The following is a 7289-nucleotide window of genomic DNA, read 5'->3' as shown; positions in this document are numbered from 1 at the left end:
AATTGTTTGTCAAGATTAGCCTTTCGAAACCGTTGAGGATATGGAATTCTTGGTGTGGGCTCATAATATTTTGGTTTTTCTGGTTTTGGAAGGTCTTCGGTAACCTCCTCTTGAATTGGACTAGTAACTTGTTGTTTTTCTATATTCTTCCCTTTCTCTTCCACTGTTGGTCCTTCATACTTAGTCCCACTCCTCAAAGTGACCGCTTGAAATTGCTCTTTAGGATTTACCTCTGTAGAACTAGGAAAATTTCCTTGTTGTCTACTAGAAAACAATTGAGCCAATTGACCTATTTGTGTCTCCAAACTTTTGATGGAAGACCATGTCTCTGTCATGAATTGATTTAATTGGTTTGGCTAAATTGTTGGTGGATGCATTTGAGGAGGTGGTGGATGAGATGGGCATGGGTTTGGATCATAATATGGTCTAGCATGTAATCCATAAGTTGGTTGTTGAGGTGGGTATTGTGGATATTGTGGTTGTAACCCTTGATTATTTTTCCATGACAGATTAGGATGATTTTCCAGGCAGGTGTATAGGAATTTGAGTAAGTATTGGGTACAGGCCTTTAATAATTACCTATAACATGTGCATGTTCCAAGGGCATGTTGTTCACATCAGTTGAGCAACTATCTGTGTTCAGGCATTGTTCATAAGAATGAGGTCCTCCACAAATCTCACAACTCATGACATTTTGTACTTGCATTGCTTGTGCGGCGAGATTAGTTTGCTGCAATTGTTTAGTTAGAGATGATACTTGAGCGGTTAAGAGCGCAATTGGATCAACTTCTAAGACTCCCGCTACTTTCTTATTCTCTCACTCAGTATGACAATTATAATTATTCATAGAAATCTCTTCCAACTACTCATATGCCTCATTAGCATTTTTTCTCATAAACGCTCCTCCAGATGCAGCATCTATAACTGTCCTTGTATTTCCCCCCAAACCATTATAAAAAGTATGTACTAACAACCACTTCTATATTCCATGATGTGGGCATTTTCTTTGTAATTCCTCAAATCGTTCCCATGCATCACACAAAGACTCCCCATCCAATTGATGGAAATTGTTAATCTCTCCTCTTATTCTGGCTGACTTAGTAGGAGGAAAATATATGCCAAGAAACTTCTGAGCCAAACCGTCCCAAGTAAGTATAGAGTTGGCTTGTAATGAATTCAACCAACTCTTTGCTCTATCTCTTAGTGAAAATGGAAAGAGTCTCAATCTTACAGCATCATTACTAACCCCATTCATCTTAAATGTAGCACATAACTCCAAAAAGTTTGTGATATGTAAATTTGGATCCTCATTCGATAACCCCCCAAATTGTACATAGTTTTGTACCATCTGAATAATTGAGGGCTTTATTTCAAAATTATTAGCCTCAACAGTTGGAGGACGAATACTTGAATGTATCCCTGTAACAGTAAGGAGTGCATAATTCCTTAGAGGGGGATCTGCCTCAGCTGCATTACCCAAATTTGCATTGGTTCACACCATTATTCGCGTTTTCAGCCATGGCGAATTCCAACCTTTCTTTATTTTTCGGTTCTGTCTACACGTTTTTTCAATTTCCAGATCTATTTGTATAATCTCATTTTGTCTATTTCCTCGCATATACCAACAATTCCTAAAACACAATAAAGTCTTGATCTGAATAAATGTTAAATAGTAATAAAATTAAAAATTAAAAATACTAAATTAGAACAAAGAACAATTAACTGTGATATTGGAAATTAAGTCCCCGGCAATGGAGCCAAAAACTTGATCGTGAAAATATATATACGCAAGTGCACGCAATCGATTCAAATAATATATGATAAGAAAAGTGTGGATGCCAAAAATCCACCAAGAAAAAATCCCCAGTACATAGTTTAAATACAAGGCTAACGGTCACTTAGTCAGATTATCAGGCTCAGACCTACGAGTCTTGTGAAACCGGGAGATTGTCCCAAGGGAAGCATCACTGTGGATTCACAATATTCCATGCCTGTAAAAGATCCAAGGCACGTGCTAAGGTCCCATAACGGCCTAAATACATTTCTGAACCGTCGGACGCTTGGGGCACCGTCATCTTGCAACTGCCTACTCTCGGCTCCTGTGCGGCTCGCGAGGCCCCAGCCTTGCACCTGTCGCGCACCGTCTCTAGGCGCATGTATGTCTCGCAAGGCCCATGCACCCCAGCGAGGCCCTTCGCGCGCGTGCCACGGCCACATGGCCCCTGCAAGGCCCCTCAGCGCGCACCAACGAGGCGGCTCGCGAGGCCCTAGCCTTGCACCTGCCACGCACCATCTCTAGGCGCATGTATGTCTCACGAGGTCCATGCACCCCAGCGAGGCCCTTCGCGCGCGCACCCCGGCCACATGCCCCCGGCGAGGCCCCTCGGCGCGCACCAGCGAGGCGGCTCGTAAGGCCCTAGCCTTGCACCTTCCACGCACCATCTCTAGGCACATGTAAGTCTCGCGAGGCCCATGCACCCCAGCAAGGCCTCTCGTGCGTGTGCCATGGCCACATGCCCCCAGCGAGGCCCCTCGCGTGCCACGGCAACATGCCCCCAGCGAGGCCCCTCGCGCGCAGGAGTATCAGACGCAGGAGCGTCTCGCGAGGCCGACACCACGCCCTCGCCACGCCCGTACACCAGCCACGCCAAGGGCTTGCAAAGCCAGCGCCTCGCCCACGCATAAGCTACATCAGGGGCTCGCGAGAGACACCCCCACCGTCTAGAAGTGGAAGCCCAAGTATGATTCCGAAAGGTGATGATGGTACAATCTCGTACGGGATACGGCTTGTAAGACCCCGTACGTCTGACCGTGTCATTCATGCTAGACAGGTAGTGGGAGCACTAGGAGAAAGGACATGGCCTGCATACTCCCAATCAGATGTCAGAGTCGACACCACTATCACCTGCACCACTCCTCTGACATTCGTACGGTCAAGTAGTAGAGACATCCTCATGATGCCTGGCTACGTACTAGTATCAGTACCACTACCCCTGAGACCACTCTCCTGACAGAGTACTTGTGTACCACCTGGTCCCCTGGACCACCATGTATCCAAGGCCATTAGAACCTACTATAAAATGAACCTCAACTCCACATGGAAGGGGTTGGAAAATTCATTGTATGCAGAGGCTATTAAGCAATATGCATTTTTCACTCCATTGTTCATCTGTGTTTATCCTTTCATAAGTTAATTCTAAGTTCTTATCTAAACATCGCCGCATTTACCTTTGAGTTTTCCGACCTAATTTCGTTGACGAGATTTCATCGTCAACAAAAAGTATCGTTCCCTCGAAGACTATCTTTCAAGTACCATTAATTGTTTTAAAAAAAAATATCTTTTTGGCAACTAAGAATTTGACTTTTGAATTTAATTTTAAATATGAAAATACTTTAAACAAGAAAACAACTAACTAAAACATTTAAATCGCTATGAAAAGACCTAGGGTGTTAATTTCATCAACTTTTCATTATACTAATTGTATTAATCAATTCTAGATTTCTTTCTTTCTATTCTAATAGCAAGTTAACATAAATCGATTCCTATTCTTTTTCAAGATATAAGATCTCAGCCTATATGCAGGTTTTCTATATCTCTGTGATAAACTAAAATATATAGAAGGCATTAAGCAAATAAACCTAATTACTACACAAGTCATACAAGTATAATGATAGCATATTCAATTCTCATCTTTCGAATTTTGAATCAAAATCATTAAATCAAGCAAATAGTGATCAAGTATTTACTAGCATTAAACACACATTATATAGATTAGAATAGAGAAGAAAAATCAAAATTATATCATAATTAAATTAGATAGAAATCCAAGTGACTAAATGAAACCCTAGATAAAAATTGTTTAGTTCATATCAGACATGACTAAATCAACAAAATAATTATTCATAAAAATAAAATTCATAAACTTAAAGAAGAAATAAAAATTTTAAACTACAAAATATTTAACCTAAGAACCACAATTAGTCTCTAAAAAAACATAAGTAAAAACTGACCAATGACTTAATTAAACCCTAAACACAAATTTATAGTACAAAATTAAAAGCTTATGAGTTTTTCCTTGTGCAAGCCGCGACTTGGCCTTTTCTGAGTCCCAGTTTGTGTCTATTTTGGGCCCTTTTACTTTCGTATAATGGATTCAGGCGCTGCGACTTCAGCTTCTCAAGTCGCGGCCTGTGTCTGCGTTTTCCCTCAGCTAGGCCTCTGTCTCCTCTTGAGTCGTGACTTGTAAGCCCAAGTCGCGACACTAATTCTTTCCAGCAACATATACGTCTTTCACTTCCCCTCAAGTCGCGACTCTAAAGTCCAAGTCGCGACTTTAATTCAATTTTTCTCAAATTTGATCCTTCAGCTCATTTCTTCATCAAAACTCGTCCTTTAAGCATCCTTGATATCATTTTGTAGTCCAATAACCGCCAAAAGCCTCGTTTTCCCACCATTTAGCTTCTTTTTTGCATTTTTCTCATAATTCATCACACCAACCTGTAACAAAGACAAACAAGCGCGTAATCTTGCACAAAACACACAAAAGAAACTCAAGATTACCACAAAAACACATTCTAAAATGATCTCTAAAATGAAGTTATCACCTAGTCATAGGCATGTGAGCTTATTTAGGATGGGTTTTGACTCATTTATGAACCTTACAAGATAGGTGTCATACTAAGCTTGAATCAAGCTACCAAGTTGAAGATAGGTTGAACCATTTGAAAGCTTTTGAATTTGAATATGCTAGGTGTAGGCGTGGGAGACTCTTTTGGAAAGCTAGTAAAGACATTGACTATTTATGGTTACAAGTGAGTATGTGTGGCATCAAGTGAGTACTTTTAGCTCATGGAATAGGTAAACTATAGGGCTGGCCGAAACTACCTAGTGGAGAGAGAGTTTGAAATTTGAAAATTTGTTGAATGGATGTGGAGAGGACTAAGGAAGGGAGTTGGAGTTGGAGCCTATAAATAGAGATATTCCCATCATCATTTTTCACACTCAAAAAGCAAGCAAAGTGCTCTCAATATTTCAATAATTTCTCTCCCAAAGTTATCATATTTTTGCCCCATAAACACATCATAAAGCCAAACCACTATAGCCTTTATAGTGCTCGGGAATTATTTTTCTTCTATTTTCTCTATAAAGCCTCAAAACACTAAGCCTTTCAACTCCTTGTTATAGCCAAAATACCCAAGTATTAAGCTCTTAGTATTGTTGTTGGAGATAGGCATTATTGTGATGGCTCGGGAATTTTGAAGTATTGAACTTTTGTTCTAGGTTAAATGTATGACTTTTATGAGGTTTATAATTTTTGGAAGTTTAGTTATTATTATAGTCTCTAATGTTAGTTTTTATGTTATATATAAGGTTTGGGCGATTCTCTAAAGCAAAAGCAATCTCTCTTTTCTTCTCTTTTTCCACGCTAAAGGTTAGGAATATTATATAGTTTTAGTTATGATATTTGAGTGATTTGTATGACCCTAACATTTCACGTACAAGGAGATAAGTGTGGTTGAACCTTGTAAGTGTTCAGAATTGTATGATAAACCTAAGTGATGTCTGGTAGACTCAGTTTCCAAGAACTTGTGTGAGGGACCTAAGTGATGCCCAGTTGGCTCAGTTGCCAAAAACTTGTATGATGGACCTAAGTGATGTCCGGGGCTTGAATGCCAACCTTTATAAGCACTTATTCTTTCTCTTGCCTAATTTGTTATTATGACCTATGTATGACTAATAGAATATGTTTATCATTTAGAGTTTGATTATGACCTATGTATGACCAATATAATATGTTTATGATTTAGAGTTTGTTTATGACCTAGAATATATTATGATCTTATATGATTAGTATAAATTAGTGTTGTTATGAATTCTTGTATGAACGCATGATATGATTTGTTATGACTATGCAATTATATGATTGCTTGTATGCATTTTCCTTACTGAGCTTAGAAGCTCACTCCTTGTGATGTTTACAGATATTTGAGGATATAACGATCGATGGCGATTGGGACCTAAAGAGATGTAGTGATGTATTCGCGAGGACCATGTAGTCGTTGGAATAATCAAGAGCCTATGATTTTGATTATGAAGAATTTTCTCATAAGTATTTTTATTTCTTTAAATTCGAATGTTGCTCAGTTAATTTTGTTAAAGACCTTTTATTTTGTAAAAATATGGGATCCCTTTGCTTTATTGTATTTTCTTAAATAAAAGAGAAACATTTATGTTTATGATTCAACGCTGTGTTCTCGATAATATTTTGAGAAATTAGGGTGTTACATTACTCTACCCATCATAAGCTTTGGACGTGTCGAGTTTGATTGCCATGTGACTAAAAGAGCCTCAAGGTCTCCTTTAAGGGAATTCATGCACTCAAGCCAATAAGCGCATTATCAGTAATCAAACGACCTGACAAAAGGGCATTTTGCTCCTCCGAAATAACATCACCCAAGATCTCTTTCATTCAATTTGCCATAGCCTTTGTAATTGTTGTGTTCACCACATTATAGAGGCTAATAGGGCAGAAGTCTGTAGGTTTTAAAGGAGCTTCTATCTTTGGAATCAAAACAATGATAGTATCATTAATTTGATCCAAAGAACAATCATCATTCAAGAATTCGAAGCAAGTGGTAGTGACATCTCTCCCAACTATGTCCAAATATTTTTTATAAAATTCTGCAGTCATGCCATCTCTCCTCAGGATTTTATTTGGGTGCATTTGAAAGAGAGCAATCTTTATCTTTTCCTCATCAAATGGACATGTGAGCCTCAAGTTCATACTGGGGCTTACTTTATTAGGTGCCGCTTCCAACACTCTATCCATATTTGTGTCTGAAGGTTCATCGGATATGAATAGACTATTGAAATAATTATGGAAGACAGTGACAATATCATCTGCAGCTTGAACCTGCACACCCTCATCATTTACCAAGGCTGAAATTGTTAGGAACGAGTTTCCTAATACGCAGCGGAAGGGTGGTGGGTTGGCCCAGCGTACAACAAAAATTTTGTAACATATTTAAACTACCTTTAAATATGAAGATCCATTAATATACATACATTAATCATAAGCAAGAAAAGAATAGAAAACATACCTCTTGATGCCTATCAAGTGTCCATGCTATCTTTTCGTAATTTGAATGAAGCTCCTATCCAAGCTGCTCCCAGGTACTCACACTAAGATCTTCCACAACATTCTCTACAGATCAAGAAGTGTGTGGGCCCTTAGAGAATAAAGGATAGTTAATTTCTGATTCTACTTGATGTACTCAACACATGAGAT

At 39.0% G+C, this 7289-nt stretch overlaps 1 non-coding gene across 1 annotated transcript; it reads left to right on the top strand.

Moving 5' to 3' along the window:
• The first annotated feature begins 983 nt into the window (after nucleotides 1-983).
• On the top strand, nucleotides 984-1090 carry LOC133793075 (small nucleolar RNA R71). Its single transcript, XR_009874536.1, has one exon. It is a non-coding gene; the product is annotated as a small nucleolar RNA R71 (small nucleolar RNA).
• Nucleotides 1091-7289: the final 6199 nt, after the last annotated feature.

The sequence above is a fragment of the Humulus lupulus genome, chromosome 7 (genome assembly GCF_963169125.1).
Source record: "Humulus lupulus chromosome 7, drHumLupu1.1, whole genome shotgun sequence".
Lineage (NCBI taxonomy): Eukaryota > Viridiplantae > Streptophyta > Magnoliopsida > Rosales > Cannabaceae > Humulus > Humulus lupulus.
The sequence above is the reverse complement of the archived record's forward strand: the minus strand, read 5'-3'. Positions and strand labels throughout refer to the sequence as shown.